Here is a 27,487-nt window from a genome sequence, read left to right on the forward strand (position 1 = left end):
CGCTCCTGTGACAAGAACAAATTGTTTAGGAATAGAATATTCGATAGATAAATCAACTTCAATGCCAGTTTCTGGATATGTTTTTGAAATGTCAGAAAGAACATGAATATAATGTGGGTTGTATATGGGATCTTAAAAAATTACAAGAAATCTAGAGCGCTGATGTTCGTGCTTTGGGGCACCGTCCATTCTACACCGCCGGATCTAATATGTACGTTCATGCTCGTGCGATGAGGGCAAATAGTTGGATGGAAAAACTTTGATTTGATCACGCATGCTTGACGTTTTGCCCCCATGCATTTTATCATCGACATTTACACACGAAAATGTTGAATTCACACATCTCTTATATATTTTGTGCAAATACTAAAAGTAATAATTCTGGATGACTTTTATGATGATTGATGAGTATGCCTTGGAATAACCTTTGTCGTGTTTTTTTAATTAATACTCATAAAAAATAAAGTGTGTGTACTAATGAATTTGTATACATGAGGATGTTTTGACACAACCTTTATACATGAATATTAAATTACTGAATATACTAAAAAAAGAATGTTTTTGCATCCGAAAACAAAACAAGTGCTCCCAAGCACCCTTTAAACTCGCTTGTGTGATGTACGTACTATCTTATCACTTTTTTTCTAACTAGTTAATTGCCCGTGAGTTGCAATGAAGGCATAAAATGTTCTAAGGGGCTAAGGGCAATGCTGAAAGGTCTTCACAACCTGGATGCACACAAGATTTATAGACAAAACATGGAAAGTTAGTATACCCTTAAGTTTGCAAGGTTATATAGCATTGACCAAACACAGCCTCTGAAAATAAGAGATCATAATATGGGTGCGGATAATTCCATCTGACTGGGGAGTTTAGGTGCACAATAGAATGACATGTTTCTGGAGGGGTGTTTTGGCTCCTGGGAGCATATGCTCCCGGATTAACAGTAAATTTAAAAAGAAACAAAAAAACTGATTTTTCTATAGATGTTCGTGTTAGTGTCGCAAGCATGCTTGAAAAAGTTCATGCGAAACGGAGCAGCAGTGTTTCGTCAGTGAAGAAACAAAATTGGGATGACATTTGGTCTTCAATTTGTTTTTTTTTGCACAGGCTAAAATGCTTAACCTTTTTGCCTCAAAATTTGCAGGTAGCATTTGGATGTGACTACGTAGAATTTTTGTCTTGATTTTTTTGACATTTGAAAAATTACTTTTGGGCCCGGGAGCATGTGCTCCTGGGAGCCAAATTGAATTCCGGATATGTTTCATTCGATCATGTTCCCTGATAGATTGCAGATCTTCTATGCTTCTTATTTCAAACTTTTCCTCCTTAGATAATCGTTGTTTAAATCCATGTTCCATGGTTACCATCTAATGATCTTTCAATTGTGCAGCTAGACACTCTTCAAAGATATAAAATAGATAACCAGAACATTGTGATTTGAGAGGCTTTTGCGTAGTTGATCTCATTTAGCAAACATTACATGTCTTTTTGAAAAAAATTTAGCAAACATTACATGTAACTAAGTACAAAGTAGATATGACGGCTGTGAGCCTACTGGATGTATAAAGGAATAAAAAGTTGGGCTGGAGATATGACAGGCTGTGAGCCTGTGATACATCCAGTAGGAATAAGGACGCCCGTTTGAACCATTGCTTGAAGCACCTATATGAATACAAAGTTAGCTACTTAGATGTTCTGTGAAATTTCAGAGGGTCTACAAACATTTTGTATCTATACAGTTGAAGCATCACGAAGAACTTGCTTAGTCTCTTTCATAAACTCCATGAATACTTGAAGCTGCTGCGGCCCTTCAAAGATACTTGGACTTACTAATGCAGATAAGAAGGAAGAAGATTAGATTAACTAGTACTTTCTCTGTAAACTAATATAAAAGCGTTTAGATCACTAAAGTAGTGATTTAAACGTTCTTATATTAATTTACGGAGGGAGTACATGATGACTTCACAGGAAACAAAACATTTTTCTAGAACCTTATCATCACCCCAAAGTCGTAGAAGTACAACGGCATACCAACCCGATTTTCATTACCGATAACTGAAACATAGCAATGTCCTGAGTTCTGACCACCCATGATATTACGAGTTCAACAAGCTGAAAACATAGCAGGTACAGACGAGTCACACCAAAAAACCTAAGAAAGTAGCGATAACGGACACCAATGCTTATTTATTTAGGGAAACATAACAGAGTTTAGACCAGCATCATTGCCGAGCACACATCTCAGGTGCCACCAGTACTGGAAGCCTCCCATGCTTCTGGGAACTGAAAACTGCAAATGGGAAAAGGTGACAGTAAAGAGTAAGTTTTTTTTTTAAACGAGACAAAAGATTTGCCATTTTCATTGATTAAGAAGAAGAGAATTGCCAGGTTAATTGATGGAAAACCGGGTTAAAACCGATACAACTCAACCCACATGACATGGGCACCACCCGCCAACCTGGCCACCGACATGAGACACAAAGCTGCAAAGAAGAAAAGCATTCGCCGAGGAGTCACAAGCGTCATCGTCATCACCGGTTGCCTCGAACGAGCGACTCCGACTTCACCATAGAGCTTCAACCTCGAAGCCAACCTGCAAACAACTGTATAGAAGCCACGACGGCACATGCCACCGGATGGCCACACGCGCAAGCAACTGACAGCTCCGATTTTGACGACGAGCCTCACCAGGGAAATATGCAAGACTTGCGCCGACCGTGCCCACAGAAGAGCACCTCGGACACGCCGGGAAGAACCGACTACCGAAGTCCACGCCGCGACCCGAGCTCCTCTCAACGACATCATCGTTGCCAAACAGAAACCAACGCCCCGCCTCAGCAAACCACGCGGCGAAGATGCCGCAAACCACCAGTCTCCCAGTCGTAGCCGGCTCCGAGACGATGCCCCCAAGGAGGAGAAAGACACGAAGACGCCTTCATCGTCCGACCCAGCGGATCTGAGGTTTCCCTCCGGAGTCAAAGCCGTGGGGAGGAGGAGCACACCTCCACGACGACGCTTCCAAGAAATATCACGGCACCCGCGGGCGCCGCCGTCGCCGGCTCCGAAGAAGACTGGAGCAAAGATTTCTCCTGAAGATGCGCCGACCACCTACCACCATCGACCACCGCCCACCAGCCACCACCTGCTGAGGCCGACCTCATTCAGGCCACGGGATCCCACGATCCACCGCAACATGACACGCACCACCCCCTGGCTGAAGCCGCCATCCACCACCGCAGCACCACCGTGGCCACCACCACCGCAGCAACCCACGCCGCATCGCGAAGCGCAGCACCCAGATCGATGCACCACGCACCAGATCCAATCGGAGCTGCACAGGCGAAGCAGCAGAGCAGACGAGCAGGATCCCCCTCCGCAACACACCTCGCACTCCAGAGAAGCACACCCGCCACGCACAACCGGTCACCGCGCCCGACGCACACCTGCAAACCACCGCGCCCCGCTGGTCTCCGCGCCCCACGCGCACAGCCGGATCCGAGCCGCCGCCGCGCGAGCGCGCGCCGTCCACGCCCTGGCCACATCAGGAGCTCGGACCGAGGCCGCCGCCCCGGCGCCCCACACCGTCCGCACCAACCGCCGCCCGCAGGATCCCAGATCGGATCGGGACCGCACAAGACCGACGACCGTGACCGCGCGCACCGCGACGGCGCGCCCACCGCCGCGACCAGACGCCGCGCCACACGCCGGAGACCGCCTCCGCCGCGAGCAGCGACGCCGCCACGAGGCCAAGCGCCGGACAGCCGCGACCCGCACGCGAGCGCCCCTCCTCCCGAGCGAGCAGCAGCTAGAGAGCGCCCCGCCGCCGCCGGCTCCGCGCAGGCTTTGCCTGCCGGAGGCCACCGGCGACGGCGAGGGGGAGAGGAGGCTGGCGTTGGAGAGGCCGCGGGAGGGGCGGTGGTCGCCGCCCGTGCCGCCCCAGGGAGAGAGCGGCGCGGGGGCCAGGAGGGTCGCGGACCACCCTACCGGGCTTTTTGAACTATCTGCGGTCCAAGAACGAAGATCGTCAATGGAGTAGAGTAAGTTTGGTTTCAAGATGTCCTCAACTGATACAGATAGGAGAATAGCATGGCTAGCAGTTCGATGCAGAGGAATGCAGCTTGACCAAAGTTCTTGTGTTTGAAAACAAAGTTGCCTTGACCAATTTTCTCTGCTAACATACAGTCATGAGAGCAATTTACATGGCCATCAGAAGCCACCATCTCGTCCAGTTTTCCTGATCATCGGAAGTCGGAAGCATTATGGCGAACACCTTGCGACCATGGTGTCCAGTGTCCACGGCTACAGCGGCGCCCCGTCGTCCTCCCTCCTCCCGTGCTCCCGGCCACTCCTCCGACCGCCGATGTACTCAAGAAATCTAGTGCGGGCCCAGGTTGACGGTTTGGTGCGTCCGTTCTTTTCCTTGTACCGGGCCTTCAGTTTGGCCCATGTCAAGGTAAGGAGCCGGTTATATCGTATTTGAAATTTTGAATTGTACCACACCGCTTACGGAAGGGGATCCAAACCGATTTATAATCTGGTTCCGGGACAAGGTCTTCACCACTTGATAAGAGTGGTAAGCTATATCAAAAACATTGAACAATCATCAGTAATTGAGATTTCACCATGTCATTGTTCTTTCGAGGGTGCATAGCTTTTTTTTATACTCCATGCATTTAACTTTTAATTTTTGGAATACTTGAACATTTGACTTTGCATTTCACTAAAATTATGGAGAAACGGGGAGCGCTAATGTTCGGGTGCAAACCATGTCTACACTGTTAGACATAGATTTTTCTTTAATTCATGCATTTAACTTTTTCTTTTTTGAATACTCAATACATTTGATTTTGTATTTCACTAAAATTATGGAGAATCGGGAGCACAAATGTTCCGGTACGACCCATGTCTACACCGTTAGACATATTCTATTGGCACGCTCTTGTGATTAGACCTAACTGTTCTGAAATAGAATACTCGAACATACATCAACTTCAATGTAAGTTTCTCAAGATGTTTTTGAAATATCAGAAATAACATGAATGTATGTTGGCTTTATTAAGAGGAATCCTTTTTTTTCATGGTAATACCTGTTTCATTTTTATCATAAGGATCATAGTCGAAATCACGTACACAACAATATGACAAAATTGAAAAGATAGCAGAACTCTAGCCTTTGCACAAAGAAACACCAGCCAGCAAGGAAAATACAATCAAGACAGAAAAGACCTCTCAGCTTCACCAACGGTGGCCACCTACCTTTGGCACCACCACAACAACCACTAAAAGCAAAAATAATGGATCACCTCCTCGCCCGAGTTCCACATGTCTCCATCGCTGATATGCAGGTTTGAGTACCTCCAAAGTGGCTTACCAAAGGCGAAACCATTACCGTTGAACGAATCAAACCGAGACAATACCCCAGATACGCCATTGAACTCCAGATCTGACACCCTGCATGACTAAGACGTCCAAGGAGAAAACCATGCCTGTCATCCATGAACCACGAACCCAGCACGCGGTCCACCATCTTCCAAACGCCACCATTGCAGACCACAATCTGCATCCGCTCTGGACTACATCCCAATCTCCGTGAGGCGCTGGAGCAAACATCGTTGCAACGACAGAGCCCAAGAACACAAGTCCACCATGGGGATTTCGCTACCACCACACCATCCTTCCTTGAACAGACTGATTTCCAAATCCATCCTCAACCATAGGACTGATCGCCTCATCGGGAAAGGATCCGAAGAATCTTTATTCAGTGACGTCATCGCCGCCGCCGAAGCCAAGATGATGAAGAACCTAAAAAACCTAGATGAGGGCCGAAAAACGATTCATACACGTGAATCTGGCGACCCCCTCACCACTGACGACCGAGGTCGTCAGCGGAAGGGAGCCGGAGGACGACAACGGAGAAACTCTCTTGGTGGCGGCCGCTAGTGCGATGGCTTAGTGTCCACATGGAGGCGCATGTCCGCCTGTCCGAGAAGATCATGATGAAGGCGGATGTGGAGGCGGCGCAAGCGATCGCCGAACGAAACACTGCCAACGTCGGAAGCCCTTCGTCGTTCACACTAGGTCGCAACGACCACGAGGCCGAACCATCCATGTCAATCGGCGACCGCACCTCGACCAACAATGTCCACAACCAGACACGAACTCCGTCGAAGGGTAGGATGTGGGACACAAAACCATCCGACCCATACGTGCCCATGACCAACGCAGATTTAGACTAGGGTATCTTTTGGTAGGTAAACAAAATAGGGTATCTTTTGGTAGGTAAACAAAATTGCCTACAATAATGAAGATTACATGTCCGCTTTTGTTTGATGTACTGGGTTGGATGTCCGGCTGCCATATACGGACCCATACATGGACGTAGTGTGTCCGGTTTAAGGTACGTCGTTGGAGGCCCTTATCACATATATAGTACATACTCTTGAATCATAAGGAATTGAAATCAGGATAGTTTTAAAATTTCTAGCCCTCAATTTAATTTACGAACCACCACTGGTAGAAAAAGGGCCTGTTGTCCCGGTTCGTAAGGGCCTTTTGTCCCGGTTCCTGAACCGGTACTAAAGGGTCGGTACTAATGCCTTCCCTCTTTAGTCCCGGTTCAATCCAGAACCGGGACTGATGGGCCTCCACGTGGCCTGTGTGCGGAGCCCAGGCAGGAGACCCTTTGGTCCCGGTTGGTGGCACCAACCGGGACCAATAGGCATCCACGCGTCAGCATTTCTGTGGCTGGGGTTTTTGTTTTTTTTTTGAAAGGATGGGGGGGGGGTTTGGGGGTTTTGGAGGGGTAATTTAGGTGTTTTATATATTGTGTTAGCTAGCTATAATTAATAGAAAGAAGTGTCCTCTCTTATGTCCGTGCTTGGTCGACGCTACGTATTATACATACGTATAGAGAGGACTAGACACGCTAACTAGCTAGTAAGCAAACGAAGGAAACAGAAGATCGTCATGAACATATATGCATACAGAGAGAAGTGATATCGACCACCTCTCCTTCTCCGAGAGATTGGTCGAACAACAAGTTCTCGTATATCTATCCGACACTACCGGCTACATATATACAATAATTATCTCTTACAAATATAATTATACGGACTCATGGTCCACATAGTATTCTCCGTCTTCAGCGATCACGTGGTCAAGAAAGAATGCCGCCAATTCCTCTTGAATTGCTCGCATGCGAGCTGGTGCTAGGAGTTCATCCTGAAGGAAATATGCCCTAGAGGCAATAATAAAGTTATTATTTATTTCCTTATATCATGATAAATGTTTATTATTCATGCTAGAATTGTATTAACCGGAAACATAATACATGTGTGAATACATAGACAAACAGAGTGTCACTAGTATGCCTCTACTTGACTAGCTCGTTAATCAAAGATGGTTATGTTTCCTAACCATGGACAAAGAGTTGTTATTTGATTAACGGGATCACATCATTAGGTGAATGATCTGATTGACATGACCCATTCCATTAGCTTAGCACCCGATCGTTTAGTATGTTGCTATTGCTTTCTTCATGACTTATACATGTTCCTATGACTATGAGATTATGCAACTCCCGTTTGCCGGAGTAACACTTTGGGTGCTACCAAACGTCACAACGTAACTGGGTGATTATAAAGGAGTACTACAGGTGTCTCCAATGGTAGATGTTGGGTTGGCGTATTTTGAGATTAGGTTTTGTCACTCCGATTGTCGGAGAGGTATCTCTGGGCCCTCTCGGTAATGCACATCACATAAGCCTTGCAAGCATTGCAACTAATGAGTTAGTTGCGGGATGATGTATTACAGAACGAGTAAAGAGACTTGCCGGTAACGAGATTGAACTAGGTATTGGATACCGACATCGAATCTCGGGCAAGTAACATACCGATGACAAAGGGAACAACGTATGTTGTTATGCGGTCTGACCGATAAAGATCTTCGTAGAATATGTAGGAGCCAATATGGGCATCCAGGTCCCGCTATTGGTTATTAACCGGAGACGTGTCTCGGTCATGTCTACATTGTTCTCGAACCGTAGGGTCCGCACGCTTAATGTTACGATGACAGTTATTATGAGTTTATGCTTTCTTGATGTACCGAAGTTAGTTCGGAGTCCCGGATGTGATCACGGACATGACGAGGAGTCTCGGAATGGTCGAGACATAAAGATTGATATATTGGAAGCCTATGTTTGGATATCGAAAGTGTTCCGGGTGAAATCGGGATTTTATCGGATTACCGGGAGGTTACCGGAACCCCCCGGGAGCCATATGGGCCTTATTGGGCTTTAGTGGAAAGGTGAAAGGGGCTGCCATGGTGGGCTGCACGCCTCCCCCCTCCTCTAGTCCTATTAGGACTAGGAGAGGTGGCCGGCCACCTCTCTCTCTCTTTCCCCCTTGGGAGTCCTATTTGGAGTAGGATTGGGGGGGGGGAGTCCTACTCCCGGTAGGAGTAGGACTCCTCCTGCGCCTCCATAGGCTGGCCGCACCCCTCCCCCTTGGCTCCTTTATATACGGAGGTAGGGGGCACCTCTAGACACACAAGTTGGTCATTGAGATCGTTCCTTAGCCGTGTGCGGTGCCCCCTGCCACCATATTCCACCTCGATCATATCGTTGTAGTGCTTAGGCGAAGCCCTGCATCGGTAGAACATCAAGATCGTCACCACGGCGTCGTGCTGACGGAACTCTTCCCCGACGCTTTGCTGGATCGGAGCCCGGGGATCGTCATCGAGCTGTACGTGTGCTAAGAACTCGGAGGTGCCGGAGTAACGGTGCTTGGATCGGTCGGATCGGGAAAACGTACGATTACTTCCTCTACGTTGTGTGATCGCTTCCGCAGTCGGTCTGCGTTGGTACGTAGACAACACTCTCCCCTCTCGTTGCTGTGCATCACCATGATCTTGCGTGTGCGTAGGAAATTTTTTGAAATTACTACGTTCCCCAACAGTGGTATCAGAGCCTAGGTTTTATGGTTTGATGTTATATGCACGAGTAGAACACAAGTGAGTTGTGGGCGATATAAGTCATACTGCCTACCAGCATGTCATACTTTGGTTCGGCGGTATTGTTGGACGAGACGACCCGGACCAACATTACGCGTACGCTTACGCGATACCGGTTTCCCCGACGTGCTTTGCACATAGGTGGCTTGCGGGCGACTGTCTCTCCAACTTTAGTTGAACCAAGTGTGGCTACGCCCGGTCCTTGCGAAGGTTAAAACGGAGTCTATTTGACAAACTATCTTTGTGGTTTTGATGCGTAGGTGAGATTAGTTCTTGCTTAAGCCCGTAGCAGCCACGTAAAACTTGCAACAACAAAGTAGAGGACGTCTAACTTGTTTTTGCAGGGCATGTTGTGATGTGATATGGTCAAGGCATGATGCTGAATTTTATTGTATGAGATGATCATGTTTTGTAACCGAGTTATCGGCGACTAGCAGGAGCCATATGGTTGTCGCTTTATTGTATGCAATGCAATCGCGATGTAATGCTTTACTTTATCACTAAGCGGTAGCGATAGTCGTGGAAGCATAAGATTGGCGAGACGACAACGATGCTACGATGGAGATCAAGGTGTCGCGCCGGTGACGATGGTGATCATGACGGTGCTTCGGAGATGGAGATCACAAGCACAAGATGATGATGGCCATATCATATCACTTATATTGATTGCATGTGATGTTTATCTTTTTATGCATCTTATCTTGCTTTGATTGACGGTAGCATTATAAGATGATCTCTCACTAAATTATCAAGAAGTGCTCTCCCTGAGTATGCACCGTTGCGAAAGTTCTTCGTGCTGAGACACCACGTGATGATCGGGTGTGATAGGCTCTACGTTCAAATACAACGGGTGCAAAACAGTTGCACACGCGGAATACTCAGGTTATACTTGACGAGCCAAGCATATACAGATATGGCCTCGGAACACGGAGACCGAAAGGTCGAGCGTGAATCATATAGTAGATATGATCAACATAGTGATGTTCACCAATGAAACTACTCCATCTCACGTGATGATCGGACATGGTTTAGTTGATTTGGATCACGTGATCACTTAGAGGATTAGAGGGATGTCTATCTAAGTGGGAGTTCTTAAGTAATATGATTAAATTGAACTTAAATTTATCATGAACTTAGTCCTGGTAGTATTTTGCAAATTATGTTGTAGATCAATAGCTCGCGTTGTTGCTTCCCTGTGTTTATTTTGATATGTTCCTAGAGAAAATTGTGTTGAAAGATGTTAGTAGCAATGATGCGGATTGGATCCGTGATCTGAGGTTTATCCTCATTGCTGCACAGAAAAATTATGTCCTTGATGCACCGCTAGGTGACAGACCTATTGCAGGAGCAGATGCAGACGTTATGAACGTTTGGCTAGCTCAATATGATGACCACTTGATAGTTTAGTGCACCATGCTTAATGGCTTAGAATCGGGACTTCAAAGACGTTTTGAACGTCATGGACCATATGAGATGTTCCAGGAGTTGAAGTTAATATTTCAAGCAAATACCCGAATTGAGAGATATGAAGTCTCCAACAAGTTCTATAGCTAAAAGATGGAGGAGAATCGCTCAACTAGTGAGCATGAGCTCAGATTGTCTGGGTACTACAATCGCTTGAATCAAGTGGGAGTTAATCTTCCAGATAACATAGTGATTGACAGAATTCTCTAGTCACCATCACCAAGTTAGTAGAACTTCGTGATGAACTATGATATGCAAGGGATAACGGAAACGATTCCCAAGCTCTTCGTAATGCGGAAATTGACGAAGGTAGAAATCAAGGAAAACATCAAGTGTTGATGGTAGACAAGACCACTAGTTTCAAGAAAAGGGCAGAGGGAAGAAGGGGAACTTCAAGAAGAACTGCAAGCAAGTTGCTGCTCAAGTGAAGAAGCCCAAGTCTGATCCTAAGCCTGAGACTAAGTGCTTCTACTGCAAAGGGACTGGTCACTGGAAGCGGAATTACCCCAAGTGATTGGCGGATAAGAAGGATGGCAAAGTGAACATAAGTATATTTGATATACATGTTATTGATGTGTACTTTACTAGTGTTTATAGCAACCCCTCAGTATTTGATACTAGTTCAGTTGCTAAGATTAGTAACTCGAAACGGGAGTTGCAGAATGAATAGAGACTAGTTAAGGGTGAAGTGACGATGTGTGTTGGAAGTGGTTCCAAGATTGATATGATCATCATCGCACACTCCCTATACTTTCGGGATTAGTGTTGAACCTGAATAAGTGTTATTTGGTGTTTGCGTTGAGCATGAATATGATTTGATCATATTTATTGTAATACGGTTATTCATTTAAGTAAGAGAATAAATTGTTGTTCTGTTTACATGAATAAAACCTTATATGGTTACACACCCAATGAAAATAGTTCGTTGGACCTCGATCGTAGTAATACACATAATCATAATATTGAAACCAAAAGATGCAAAGTTAATAATGATAGTGCAACCTATTTGTGGCACTGCTGTTTAGGTCATATTGGTGTAAAGCGCATGAAGAAACTCCATGCTGATGGGCTTTTGGAATCACTTGATTATGAATCAGTTGATGCTTGCGAACCATGCCTCATGGGCAAGATGACTAAGACTCTGTTCTTCGGAACAATGGAGCGAGCAACAGATTTGTTGGAAATCATACATACTGATGTATGTGGTCCGATGAATATTGAGGCTCGCGACAAGTATCATTATTTTCTAATCTTCACAGATGATTTGAGCAGATATGAGTATATCTACTTGATGAAACATAAGTCTGAAACATTTGAAAAGTTCAAAGAATTTCAGAGTGAAGTGGAAAATCATCGTAACAAGAAAATAAAGTTTCTACGATCTGATCGTACAGAAGAGTATTTGAGTTACGAGTTTGGCCTTCAGTTAAAAACAATGTGAAATAGTTTCACTACTCATGCCACCTGGAACACCACAATGTAATGGTGTGTCCGAACGTCATAACCGTACTTTATTGGATATAGTGCAATCTATGATGTATCTTACCGATCTACCACTATCGTTTTGGGGTTATGCATTAGAGACAGCTGCATTCACGTTAAATAGGGCACCATCTAAATCCGTTGGGACGACACCGTATGAACCATGGTTTAGCAAGAAACCTAAGCTGTCGTTTCTTAAAGTTTGAGGTTGCAATGCTTATGTGAAAAAGTTTCAACCTGATAAGCTCAAACCCAAATCGGAGAAATATGTCTTCGTAGGATACCCAAAGGAGATTATTGGGTACACCTTCTATCACAGATCCGAAGGCAAGAATTTTGTTGCTAAATTCGAAAACTTTCTGGAGAAGGAGTTTTTCTCGAAAGAAGTGAGTGGGAGGAAAGTAGAACTTGATGAGGTAACTGTACCTCCTCCCTTATTGGAAAGTAGTACATCACAGAAACCGGTTTCTGTGACACCTACACCAATTAGTGAGGAAGCTAATGATGATGATCATGAAACTTCAGATCAAGTTACTACCGAATCTCGTAGGTAAACCAGAGTGAGATCCGCACCAGAGTGGTACGGTAATCCTGTTCTGGAAGTCATGTTACTAGACCATGACGAACTTGCGAACTATGAGGAAGCGATGATGAGCCCAGATTCCGCAAGATGGTTTAAGGCCATGAAATCTGAGATATGATCCATGTATGAGAACAAAGTATGGACTTTGATGGATTTGCCCAATGATCGGCAAGCCATAGAAAATAAATGGATCTTCAAGAGGAAGACGGACGCTGATAGTAGTGTTACTATCTACAAAGCTAGAATTGTCGCAAAAGGTTTACGACAAATTCAAGGTGTTGACTACGATGAGAGTTTCTCACTCGTATCTATGCTTAAGTCTATTCGAATCATGTTAGCAATTGCCACATTTTATGAAATCTGGCAAATGGATAAACAAAACTGCATTCCTTAATGGATTTATTAAAGAAGAGTTGTATACGATGCAACTAGAAGGTTTTGTCGGTCCTAAAGGTGTTAACAAAATATGCAAGCTCCAGCAATCAATCTATGGACTGGTACAAGCATCTCGGAGTTGGAATATACGCTTTGATGAGTTGATCAAAGCATATAGTTTTATGCAGACTTGCGGTGAAGCCTGTATTTACAAGAAAGTGAGTGGGAGCACTACAGCATTTCTGATAAGTATATGTGATTGACATATTGTTGATCGGAAATAATGTAGAATTATTCTATAAAGCATAAAGGAGTATTTGAAAGGAGTTTTTTCAAAGAAAGACTTCGGTGAAGCTGCTTACATATTGAGCTTCAAGATCTATAAAGATAGGTCAAGACGCTTGATAAGTTTTTTCAATGAGTACATACCTTGACAAGATTTTGAAGTAGTTCAAAATAGAGCAGTCAAAGAAAGAGTTCTTGCTTGTATTACAAGGTGTGAAGTTGAGTAAGACTCAAAGCCCGACCACGGCAGAAGATAGAAAGAGAATGAAAGTCATTCCCTATGCCTTGGTCATAGGTTCTATAAAGTATGTCATGCTGTATACCAGATCTATTGTATACCCTGCACTGATTTAGCAAGGGAGTACGATAGTGATCTAGGAGTAGATCACTGGACAGCGGTCAGAATTATCCTTAGTAAAATAAGGATATGTTTCTCGATTATGGACGTGACAAAAAGGTTCATCGTAAAAAGTTACGTCGATGCAAGTTTTGACACAGATCTGGATGACTCTAAGTCTCGATCTAGATAGATATTGAAAGTAGGAGCAATTAGCTAGAGTAGCTCCATGCAGAGCATTGTAGACATAGAATTCGCAAAATACTTACGGATCTGTATGTGATAGACGCGTTGACTAATATTATCTCACAAGCAAAACATGATCACACCTTAGTACTCTTTGGGTGTTAATCACATAAACAATGTGAACTAGATTATTGACTCTAGTAAACCCTTTGGGTGTTGGTCACATATCGATGTGGACTATGGGTGTTAATCACATGGTGATGTGAACTATTGCTGTTAAATCACATGGCGATGTGAACTAGATTATTGACTCTAGTGCAAGTGGGAGACTGAAGGAAATATGCCCTAGAGGCAATAATAAAGTTATTATTTATTTCCTTATATCATGATAAATGTTTATTATTCATGCTAGAATTGTATTAACCGGAAACATAATACATGTGTGAATACATAGACAAACAGAGTGTCACTAGTATGCCTCTACTTGACTAGCTCGTTAATCAAAGATGGTTATGTTTCCTAACCATGGACAAAGAGTTGTTATTTGATTAACGGGATCACATCATTAGGTGAATGATCTGATTGACATGACCCATTCCATTAGCTTAGCACCCGATCGTTTAGTATGTTGCTATTGCTTTCTTCATGACTTATACATGTTCCTATGACTATGAGATTATGCAACTCCCGTTTGCCGGAGGAACTGGGTGCTACCAAACGTCACAACGTAACTGGGTGATTATAAAGGAGTACTACAGGTGTCTCCAATGGTAGATGTTGGGTTGGCGTATTTCGAGAATAGGATTTGTCACTCCGATTGTCGGAGAGGTATCTCTGGGCCCTCTCGATAATGCACATCACATAAGCCTTGCAAGCATTGCAACTAATGAGTTAGTTGCGGGATGATGTATTACAGAACGAGTAAAGAGACTTGCCGGTAACGAGATTGAACTAGGTATTGGATACCGACATCGAATCTCGGGCAAGTAACATACCGATGACAAAGGGAACAACGTATGTTGTTATGCGGTCTGACCGATAAAGATCTTCGTAGAATATGTAGGAGCCAATATGGGCATCCAGGTCCCGCTATTGGTTATTGACCGGAGACGTGTCTCGGTCATGTCTACATTGTTCTCGAACCGTAGGGTCCGCACGCTTAACGTTACGATGACAGTTATTATGAGTTTATGCTTTCTTGATGTACCGAAGTTAGTTCGGAGTCCCAGATGTGATCACGGACATGACGAGGAGTCTCGGAATGGTCGAGACATAAAGATTGATATATTGGAAGCCTATGTTTGGATATCGGAAGTGTTCCGGGTGAAATCGGGATTTTACCGGATTACCGGGAGGTTACCGGAACCCCCCGGGAGCCATATGGGCCTTATTGGGCTTTAGTGGAAAAGTGAAAGGGGCTGCCATGGTGGGCTGCGCGCCTCCTTCCTCCTCTAGTCCTATTAGGACTAGGAGAGGTGGCCGGCCACCTCTCTCTCTCTTTCCCCCTTGGGAGTCCTATTTGGAGTAGGATTGGGGGGGGAGTCCTACTCCCGGTAGGAGTAGGACTCCTCCTGCGCCTCCATAGGCTGGCCGCACCCCTCCCCCTTGGCTCCTTTATATACGGAGGCAGGGGGCACCTCTAGACACACAAGTTGATCATTGAGATCGTTCCTTAGCCGTGTGCGGTGCCCCTGCCACCATATTCCACCTCGATCATATCGTTGTAGTGCTTAGGCGAAGCCCTGCGTCGGTAGAACATCAAGATCGTCACCACGGCGTCGTGCTGACGGAACTCTTCCCCGACGCTTTGCTGGATCGGAGCCCGGGGATCGTCATCGAGTTGTACGTGTGCTAAGAACTCGGAGGTGCCGGAGTAACGGTGCTTGGATCGGTCGGATCGGGAAGACGTACGACTACTTCCTCTACGTTGTGTGATCGCTTCCGCAGTCGGTCTGCGTTGGTACGTAGACAACACTCTCCCCTCTCGTTGCTGTGCATCACCATGATCTTGCGTGTGCGTAGGAATTTTTTTGAAATTACTACGTTCCCCAACACATCCCGCTTCCGAAACATGTAATTTGAAGAAGGGGGTCAATACATATATATATGAATGAATGAAACTTAACACAAATGATGGTAATAAAATAAAATTGTGAATGTTGTTATTTACGTACTTCATATTGTTCGTCAGTGTAGCCCCGCTCACAGGTCGTGTGGCGGATGGACTCGCAAACGTAGTATCCACAGAAATCATTCCCTTGTTCCTGCCACAACCACTTTACAAGAAATAGAGGTCAATCAAACTGATAAGCAAGAATTCCAAATGGTATTGATGAAACTAGCGCTTGAATCAATAGGAGATGCGCGGAACATGCTACTATAGTACTTACTTTCGGGTGTCTAAATTGCAGCTTCTTCGGGAGTCCTGGAGCTTTTCTGGAGAATTTTTTCCAAACCCTGCCAGACAAAGAAAACAATTACTTGATATATCAGGAAATGAACAAAATTGCTGATATGGTGGATAATGATCGATTTAACTTACTTCTCGAGCATTTGAGTCATGTCCGCATTGTCCTGGGGATCTTTTCGTCTTGAGTCTAAGACGGTTACTAGTCCCTGCTCAAGCTTAATCTCTAGGAGAATATAGTGGTAACTGCACACGCATGCATAACCATTACTATAAACTTGACTAATATATAAGGGAAACCGAATATGCACAAGACAGTAACACTCACTTGAAGTTGTAAGGAAAGAGTATTATATCTTTGTTTTCATTTATTACCAACGATCGTAGCAAGTTGGCCTCGGTAGCTGCGGCATGAAATTTAACCTAAGTTGCATCTATGAGATATGTGTTAATGAACCCAATATCACCGACTTGTCTTTTCTTCAATTCGGCGATCTTCAATCTGCATAATATAGTGAGGATGATTATAAATACATGCAATGAAAGAGCTGAGCTATATAGAGAGACTTAATGACAGAAGTAGTATTACTTACAGACAGTAGCAGGTGACCGTTGTTTTATCGAGGGCCAATTGATTGAAAAACTGAAAGAACTCCTCAAATGGAACAGGCAACAGTTCAATTCCAACGAGGTCATGCTCCTTTTTAACTTTCACATACAAAGTACTCCTCCCCACAGAGTCTCTGCAGATTTTCAAGTACCAATCATGCAATCTTCGCATCATCGTTGATAGAGATCTTTCATCTTTGACGAGAGGCTTTCCGTACTCGTATCTTTGTATCTGCACCTCCATGAAATCATAATGTACATCGTCGGGCAGGTAATCGCCAAGATTGCTATAACCGGGAACCATCCTCGGATCATTAGCGACGTTGTCGCTAGGCACCTTGAGCGGGGGGCACGATTGCTTCGCTTGTTCGCTGAGCTGGGCAATTTGTTTCCCAGCTCGTCGTTCTTTCAGCCTTTGATCACTAACAGTACTTCCCGACCGCTCCGCTTCGGCAAACTCCTTTCCAATAATGCGCTCATAGTTTCCTTTCGGCGGAGACTTGGGTGGTTTTGTCAGGGCAGCCAGAGTGTGCTTCGCTTTCACCGAATCTACCTTCTCCTCCGGAGGTGGATGTTTCTTTGCTTTCACCCCTTCAAAGTAGTTCCTCACTTCTTCTCATGCGATCTCGGCGTTCTCCTCCGGGGTCCTCTCGTATGGTAACTTCTCTGGAGTCTTCAGAGAAGGACCAAATCTGTATTTCCTCCCGCCTCTGGCTGTACTGCTAGACGCCGGCAGAGCAGACAGAGTGGTTGTCTTCTTTACTTGCTTACGAGGCGGAGGAGAAGGACTACGACGTGCCGGAGCAGCCGAAGTGGCGGCAAGTCTCTTCTGCCCTTGCTGACGAGGCGGAGAAGGAGAAGGCTGGCTGCTCGGGTGCGTCGGCGCAGGCGGAGAAGGAGGCGGAGTGCCGCCACGCGCCGGAGAAGGAGCCGGTCGAGTGCCCTGATCGTCACTCGCCGGAGGAGGAGGCGGGGTGCCCTGACTTGCCGGAGGAGGAGGCGGCGGAGGAGGCGGAGTGCCCTGACTTGCCGGAGGAGGAGGAGGAGGCGGAGGTGTCCAGTTCGGAAGTTGATGAGCTCCTTCCGCCATAGGCATGGAGTCTTCAGAGCAGACCCCAGCCTAGTCTCCCCTTCACCGGTAGGGTGGTCAAGCTGGAGGTCCTCAAATCCCTCCGTTATTTCATCCACCATCACCCTAGCATATCCTTCTGGAATCGGCCAACAGTGAAAAGTTGCGCCGGGTTCAATAGGATAAACAGAGCCAACAGCCGCCTTGACCTTCAAATTCATCCATTGCATCATAAGGTGGCACTTTTGAGACTCCGTGATAGCATCCACGGGATAGCTGGCAGGAGCCGTCAAGGCATGCTCCGGCTGAAGCAGCTCGGTGGAAGCCACGCTGCTTCTCCGCTGAGATGGCGGGGTAGCTTCGCGGGAAGCTTCGGCAGTACGTTTGCTGCGATTTGCTTCTCGTTCCTCTATCGCTTGTACCCTTGCTTGCAGCGCCTGCATTTGGGTCTGCTGCAATTTTTTCCCCTCTCCTGGGATTTGTAACCGCGTGCGTCCGGAAACCCAACCTTCCACGGAATGGAGCCTGGCGTGCCTCGTGTCCGTCCAGGGTGCTCAGGATTCCCGAGGGCCATTGTGAGCTCGTCGTTCTCTCTGTCTGGAAAGAACGTCCCTTGCTGCGCTCCTTCGATATACTGCTGAAGCTTCCTGACTGGTATGTCCATTTGATCGTTCGTCCAAATGCACTTCCCTGTTACAGGGTCCAAGGTTCCGCCAGCCCCGAAGAACCAAGTCCGGCAACGGTCTGGCCAGTTAATTGTCTCTGGTTCGATCCTTTTATCAACCAGATCATTCTCAATCTTGGCCCACTTAGGCCGGGCTACGAGGTAGCCACCTGACCCCGTGCGATGGTGATGCTTCTTCTTCGCAGCATTTTGCTTGTTTGTCGCCGACATCTTCTTACTCTTTTCCGATGTCTTGTGGGCCACAAATGCGGGCCAGTGATCTCTGATCTTCTCATATCTGCCCTTGAATTCTGGTGTCTCTTTATTTTCGACAAACTTATTCAACTCTTTCTTCCACCTCCTGAATAGTTCTGCCATCCTCTTAAGAGCAAAAGACTTGATTAATTGCTCTTTAACTGGCTTCTCTGGATCATCCTCTGGCGGTAGGGTGAAATTTGACTTCAGCTCAGTCCAAAGATCATTTTTCTGCATATCATTGACATAAGAGACCTCAGGGTCTTCTGGAGCCGGCTTTAACCATTGCTGGATGCTGATCGGGATCTTGTCCCTAACCAAAACCCCGCACTGAGCAACAAATGCGCTCTTTGTCCGGAGGGGTTCAATCGGTTGGCCGTCGGGTGCGATTGCTATGATCTCAAACTTTTCATCCGAGCTCAACTTTTTCTTCGGGCCTCGTCTCTTTACCGAAGTTGTGCTCGATCCGGAGGGCTAGAAAAAAGAACAAAGACTTAATTAATATGTGTACATACCAAAACAATGAATGCATCAATTAGCTAGTCAGGAGAAGCTTAACTAATATATATACCTGGCCGGACTCGGTTCGGTCACCGGAGACGTCATCACGGTCTCCTTCTTGCATCGGCATTGGGTCACCGGAGCCGTCCTCACGGTCTCCTTCTTGCACCGGCATTAGGTCACTGGAGCCATCACAATCATAGCCAGCTGCTTCCAGACCATCGGTGTCGTTGAGAAACAACGAGACGACGGCATCACTTCCTCGTGCGATTATGTCCCCCAACAACTGTTCTCGTACTTCGTCTCGGGCGGTGTCCATAGTTTCTACAAATATTAACAACATGGCGATTATTATTCAAACATGACAGATGGATATATTAGTGGCAAACGTAGAACTAATATTAATTAGTGGCCTCGACGCTGCTTCTCTAGGGTTTGGGGTGGCCTCGACAACGCTTCAAGGATAAAAAAAGAGGAAGAAGAATAAAAAAAGAGGAGAAGAAAGAATAGAGGAGTAAACTCCTCTATCTTTCTTCTCCTCTTTTTTTTCTTCTTCTTCCTCTTTTTTTTAATCAGGAACGAGGGTCGTCGAGGGTCACCGAGCGGTAGAGGAAACCCTAAATAGCAAGTATCGTGGGTGTGAGATACATGTGGCCGTCGGTGTCGGACACTACATCCACGTCCCACAAGTGACGTGGGCGTGTATCTCACACCGACGATACTTGCTATTTAGGGTTTCCTCTACCGCTCGGCGACCCTGACCCTCGATGACCCTCGTTCCCGATAAAATAAAGAGGAAGAAGAAGAAAAAAAAAGAGAAGAAGAGGAAGAAGAAGAAAAAAAAGAGAAGAAGAAAAAAAAGAAGAAGAGGAAGAAGAAAAAAAAAAGAGAAGAAGAGATCTTTCTTCTCTTCTCCTCTTTTTTTCTTCTTCTTCTCTTCTTCTCTTTTTTTTCTTCTTCTTCCTCTTTATTTTATCGGAAACGAGGGTCGTCGAGGGTCAGGGTCGCCGAACGGTAGAGGAAACCCTAAATAGCAAGTATCGTGGGTGTGAGATACATGTGGCCGTCGGTGTCGGACAGTACATCCACGTCCCACAAGTGACGCGGGCTCGACCTAAATAAAAAAACTAATAAAAAAACTAATACATATAGGAAGAAGAAGAAGAAAAAAAAGAAGAAAGAATAGAGGAGAAGACTTCCTCTTCTTCCTCTCCTCTTCTTCTCCCTCTTCTTCCCCTTCTTCCTCGCCTCTCTCATGAATGTCCGACATTCTCGACCCCCCCCCCCACGTGTCGAAGAAAAAAAGAAGAAAAAAAGAGGAGAAGAAGAAAGGAATAGAGGAGAAAAGAGAAAATAGAATATATATTCTATTTTTCTCTTCTTCTCCTCTATTCCTTTCTTCTTCTCCTCTTCTTTTTTTCTTTTTTCCTCTTCTTATTTATTTCTTCTCTTCTTCCTCTCCTCTTCTTTCTTTCTTCCTCTTCTCATTTTCTTCTTTCATATCCTTCTTTTTCTTCTAAATTTTAGCATATTCTAAATTTTCTTCTAACTTTCTATATATGAACAAAAAACTTTCTATGAACAAAATATTCTTCTTTCTTCCTCTTCTTTCTATGAACCAGAAAATTACATATATGGAAAAAGATTAATACACATATGAACAAAAAAATACACATATACATACACATAGCCACATACATACATACACATATACATTATATATATGAACAAAAACGAATAAAAATGAAGGGCGCGCAGGGGCGACGACACGGCAGGGCAGGGGAGGCGCGCGGCGGGGCGACGTGCGGCGGCAGCGAAGGGCAGGGGCGGCGCGCGGCGGCCGCGCAGGGCAGGGGCAGCGCAGGGCGGCAGTGCGCGAAGGGCAGGGGAGGCGCGCGGCGGGGCGGCATGCGGCGGCAGCGAAGGGCAGGGGCGGCGCGCGGCGGCCGCGCAGGGCAGGGGCGGCGCAGGGCGGCAGCGCGCGAAGGGCAAGGGCGGCGGCGACGGCGGCCAGTACAAGGGGAGGAGCAGGGGAACAGGCGGCACTCACAGCGAGGTGGCGTCGGCGACGAGGAAGGCTCGAGGACGGCAGACGGTGAAGGTGCGCTCGGGGGCGAGGGCAGGGGCGCGCGGGCTCGGGGGGCGGCGGACGGCGTCGATCTAGGCAGCCTTGCGGCGTCGATGAGCTCGGCGTCGTCGGGTGGGCCGGGGGCAACTGGCGATGAGTTCGTCAAATTTTCGTAAGTCCTGCTTATATACACAGAGTATTGGTCACGGTTGGTGCCACGAACTGTGACCAATGCCCCCCTTTAGTCCCAGTTGGTGCCACCAACCGGGATTGGTCATGGTTTGTGGCACCAACCGTGACCAATGCCCCCTTTAGTACCGGTTGATGCCATCAACCGGGACCAAAGGCCTTGTGCTGCTGCGGCGTCGAAAGTTTTGTCCCACCTCGCTAGTTGAGAGGGGTGCGCAGTGGTTTATAAGCCCCACTGCCGCACCCCTCTCGAGCTTCTCTCCATTGCAGGCTTACGGGCCTAATTGTCACTGCTATGCCTATGGGCCTACTGGGCCTCCTGCGGGCTTGAATCCTGGCCCTTGGATGGGTTTCTAGTCGTATTCAGGCCGTGGGGGCGCAGTAGGTGGCATTTTTTTTGTTTTTTTGTTGCTTCATTTATTTTATTTTCTTTTGTTTTTTGCTTTATTTTTTAATTCTTTGTGCTTTTAGTTTTAGAAAAATTATAAACTTTTTGTTAATGCCATTAGTTTTCAAATTTGAAAACATTTTTTTTGTTTTTTGTTTTCTTTGTTGCTTTATTTATTTTATTTTGTTTCTACTTACAACAAAATACTTATTGTTGCTATTTTTTTCCTGTTTTTTTGTTTTGTTTTCTGCATTATTTTTTTCTTTTGTTTTTTTGCTTTATTTTTTTATTCTTTTTGCTTTTAGTTTTAGAAAAATTATAAACTTTCTGTTAGTGCCATTAGTTTTCAAATTTGAAAACACTTTTTTGTTTTTTTTGTTTTCTTTGTTGCTTTATTTATTTTATTTTGTTTCTACTTACAACAAAATACTTATTGTTGCTATTTTTTTCAGTTTTTTTGTTTTGTTTTTTGCATTATTTATTTTCTTTTGTTTTTTGTTTTTTGCTTTAATTTTTAATTTTGTTTGCTTTTAGGCTAGCAAAATTATAAACTTTCTGTTAGTGCCATTAGTTTTAGAAAAATTATAAACTTTCTGTTAGTGCCATTAGTTTTCAAATTTGAATAGTTAAAAATTTGAATTCTTTAAAATTTGTGTGAATCACAAGTTTGTGATTAACTTACTAAAAAATGAGAATAGATGCGCTTATAGAGAAAATTCAACCTAAATTCATACTAAATTTCTATGAATTTCAGAGAAATTCACTATGAATTTAGGTTAAACTTTTCTCTATTAGGGCATCTATTTTCACTTTGAGAGGAGCTCAACAAGGCAGAGAGGGAAGGGCTTATAAATCGATGTGAGCCCCCTTCGGTTGGCGAGGTGGGACTAAACTCTGGCCGCAACGAGGACCAACCCTTTAGTCCCGGTTTGTGGCACAAACCGGGACTAATGGTCATGGGCCAGGGGCGAGGAGCAAAATTATAAACTTTCTGTTAGTGCCATTAGTTTTAGAAAAATTATAAACTTTCTGTTAGTGCCATTAGTTTTCAAATTTGAATAGTTAAAATTTGAATTCTTTGATATTTGTTTGAATCACAAGTTTGTGATTAACTTTACTTTTTCCAGTTTTTTTTGTTTTTTGCATTATGTATTTTCTTTTGTTTTTTGCATTTTTTAATTCTTTTTGCTTTTAGGTCAGAAAAATTATAAACTTTCTGTTAGTGCCATCAGTTTTAGAAAAAATTATAAACTTTCTGTTTGTGCCATTAGTTTTCAAATTTGAATAGTTAAAATTTGAATAATGGTATTACGAGAGCCGAACCATAAGACATGAAAGCATTTCAAATGAACTCTGAAAAAGTTGAAAGTTGGCATGGTATCATAATTTCACCCACATAGTATGTGCATGTACAAAACGGACAATGGTAGCATGTTCGTGTGTTACAAAGTTGGCATGGTATCATCATAATAGTTGCGGGAGAAAGTCTGCACTTTTTCTTCGCTTGTGTCATTTGCTTATTGCGCCGTAACCATGGATAATTTTCATTGTTTATCAGGATGCTTGGGTCAGCCTTGACATTGAAGGGAGGAATTTCATGAAACTTTTCATAATCTTCAGACATGTCTGTCTTGTTGTCCACTTCCAGGATGTCCCTTTTTCCTGAAAGAACTATGTGGCACTTTGGCTCATCGTATGATGTATTCGCTTCATTATCTTTTCTTTTTCTCGGTTTGGTAGACATGTCCTTCACATAGATAACTTGTGCCACATCATTGGCTAGGACGAACGGTTCGTCAGTGTACCCAAGATTTTTCTGATCCACTGTTGTCATTCCGTACTGTGGGTCTACCTGTACCCCGCCGCCTGACAGATTGACCCATTTGCACTTAAACAAAGGGACCTTAACAGGTCCGTAGTCAAGTTCCCATATGTCCACTATGTAACCATAATATGTGTCATTTTCGCTCTCGATTGCTGCATCAAAGCGGACACCGCTGTTTTGGTTGGTGCTCTTTTGATCTTGGGCGATCGTGTAAAATGTATTCCCATTTATCTCGTATCCTTTGTAAGTCAGTACAGTCAAAGATGGTCCCCTGGACAACAAGTACAACTCATCACAAACAGTGTTGTCACCTCTGAGACGTGTTTCCAACCAACTGCTGAAAGTCCTGATGTGTTCACATGTAATCCAGTCGTCGCACTGCTCCGGGTGTTTGGAGCGCAGACTGTTTTTGTGTTCATCGACATACGGGGTCACCAAGGTAGAGTTCTGTAGAATTGTATAGTGTGCTTGAGACCAAGAATATCCGTCCCTGCATATTATTGAGTCTCTTCCAAGAGTGCCTTTTCCAGTCAGTCTCCCCTCATATCGCGATTTAGGGAGACCTATCTTCTTAAGGCCAGGAATGAAGTCAACACAAAACCCGATAACATCCTCTGTTTGATGCCCCATGGAGATGCTTCCTTCTGGCCTAGCGCGGTTACTGACATATTTATTTAGGACTCCCATGAACCTCTCAAAGGGGAACATATTGTGTAGAAATACGGGCCCCAAGATGACAATCTCGTCTACTAGATGAACTAGGACGTGCGTCATGATATTGAAGAAGGATGGTGGGAACACCAGCTCGAAATTGACAAGACATTGCGCCACATCACTCCTTAGCCTTGGTACGATTTCTGGATCGATCACCTTCTGAGAGATTGCATTGAGGAATGCACATAGCTTCACAATGGCTAATCGGACGTTTTCCGGTAGAAGCCCCCTCAATGCAACCGGAAGCACTTGCGTCATAATCACGTGGCAGTCATGAGACTTTAGGTTCTGAAACTTTTTCTCTGGCATATTTATTATTCCCTTTATATTTGACGAGAAGCCAGTCGTGACCTTCATACTGAGCAGGCATTCAAAGAAGATTTCTTTCTCTTCTTTCGTAAGAGCGTAGCTGGCAGGACCTTTATACTGCTTCGGAGGCATGCCGTCTTTTTCGTGCAAACGTTGCAGGTCCTCCCGTGCCTCAGGTGTATCTTTTGTCTTCCCATACACGCCCAAGAAGCCTAGCAGGTTCACGCAAAGGTTCTTCGTCACGTGCATCAAATCGATTGAAGAGCGGACCTCTAGGTCTTTCCAGTAGGGTAGGTCCCAAAATATATATTTCTTCTTCCACATGGGTGCGTGTCCCTCAGCGTCATTCGGAACAGCTACTCCACCGGGACCCTTTTCAAAGATTACGTAGTGTAAATCATTGACCATAGCAAGTACGTGATCACCGGTACGCATGGTGGGCTTCTTCCGGTGATCTACCTCGCCTTTGAAATGCTTGCCTTTCTTTCGACATTGATGGTTGGTCGAAAGAAATCGACGATGGCCCAGGTACACATTCTTCCTGCATTTGTCCAGGTATATACTTTCAGTGTCATCTAAACAGTGCGTGCATGCGTGGTATCCTTTGTTTGTCTGTCCTGAAAGGTTACTGAGAGCGGGCCAATCGTTGATGGTCACGAACAGCAACGCCTTAAGGTTAAATTCCTCCTGTCTGTGCTCATCCCACGTACGTACACCGTTTCCATTCCACAGCTGTAAAAGTTCTTCAACTAATGGCCTTAGGTACGCATCAATGTCGTTGCCGGGTTGCCTAGGGCCTTGGATGAGAACTGACATCATAATGAACTTCCGCTTCATGCACATCCAAGGAGGAAGGTTATACATACATAGAGTCACGGGCCAAGTGCTGTGATTGCTGCTCTGCTCCCCGAAAGGATTAATGCCATCCGCGCTTAAAGCAAACCATACATTCCTTGGGTCCTTTGCAAACTCATCCCAGTACTTTCTTTCGATTTTTCTCCACTGCGACCCGTCAGCAGGTGCTCTCAACTTCCCATCTTTCTTTCGGTTCTCACTGTGCCATCGCATCAACTTGGCATGCTCTTCGTTTCTGAACAGACGTTTCAACTGTGGTATTATAGGAGCATACCACATCACCTTCGCAGGAACCCTCTTCCTGGGGGGCTCGCCGTCAACATCACCAGGGTCATCTCGTCTGATCTTATACCGCAATGCACCGCATACCGGGCATGCGTTCAGGTCCTTGTATGCACCGTGGTAGAGGATGCAGTCATTAGGTCATGCATGTATCTTCTCCACCTCCAATCCTAGAGGGCATACGACCTTCTTTGCTGCGTATGTACTGTCGGGCAATTCGTTATCCTTTGGAAGCTTCTTCTTCAATATTTTCAGTAGCTTCTCAAATCCTTTGTCAGCCACAACATTCTCTGCCTTCCACTGCAGCAATTCCAGTATGGTACCGAGCTTTGTGTTGCCATCTTCGCAGGGGTATAACCCTTTTTTGTGATCCTCTAACATGCGATCGAACTTCAGATTCTCCTTTTGACTTTCGCATTGCGTCCTTGCATCGACAATGACCCGACGGAGATCATCATCATCGGGCACATCGTCTGGTTCCTCTTGATCTTCAGCAGCTTCACCCATTGCAGCATCATTGGGCACATCGTCTGGTTCCTCTTGATCTTCACCAGCTCCCCCCGTTGCAGCATCACCGTATTCAGGGGGCACATAGTTGTCATCGTACTCTTCTTCTTCGCTGTCTTCCATCATAACCCCTATTTCTCCATGCCTCGTCCAAACATTATAGTGTGGCATGAAACCCTTGTAAAGCAGGTGGGAGTGAAGGATTTTTCGGTTAGAGTAAGACCTCGTATTCCCACATTCAGTGCATGGACAACACATAAAACCATTCTGCTTGTTTGCCTCAGCCGCATCGAGAAACTCATGCACGCCCTTAATGTACTCGCAGGTGTGTCTGTCACCGTATATCCATTGCCGGTTCATCTGTGTGCATTATATATAATTAAGTGTCCAAATTAATAGAAGTTCATCATCACATTAAAACCAAAGTGCATATATAGTTCTCATCTAACAACATATAGCTCTCCAGAGCATCTAATTAATTAAACCATACATTGAAACTATGTAAAACATTTCAATGCGAAAACAAATGCGATCATAATCGCAACCAAGGTAACAATTGATCCAACGATATAATGATACCAAGCCTCGGTATGAATGGCATATTTTTTAATCTTTCTAATCTTCAAGCGCATTGCATCCATCTTGATCTTGTGATTATCGACGACATCCGCAACATGCAACTCCAATATCATCTTCTCCTCCTCAATTTTTTTTTATTTTTTCCTTCAACAAATTGTTTTCTCCTTCAACTAAATTTAACCTCTCGACAATAGGGTCGGTTGGCATTTCCGATTCACATACATCCTACATAAATAAAATCTATGTCACGTTGGTCGGCATAATTTTCATAAACAATAAATGAACCAATAGTTATAAAGATAATATATATACCACATCCGAATCATAAACAGGACTGTTAAGGAGTATTAGTATTGGTCTAGGAGTCCTTATTAGTCTATGTTTAGTTTCCTTACACCTCAAGTCATGTGTAATATATATATGCCCCTTGGGCCTTCAATAAAGATAAGTTGCTTTCCTAACATGGTATTAGAGCTTAGGTTATTTTTTTCGGGCACCGCAACTCGCCCTCCCGATCGAGTTCTTCCTCTCGATCTCCCGAT

The sequence above is a fragment of the Triticum urartu genome, chromosome 1A (genome assembly GCF_056163025.1).
Source record: "Triticum urartu cultivar PI428250 chromosome 1A, HENAU_Tu73, whole genome shotgun sequence".
Taxonomy (NCBI): domain Eukaryota; kingdom Viridiplantae; phylum Streptophyta; class Magnoliopsida; order Poales; family Poaceae; genus Triticum; species Triticum urartu.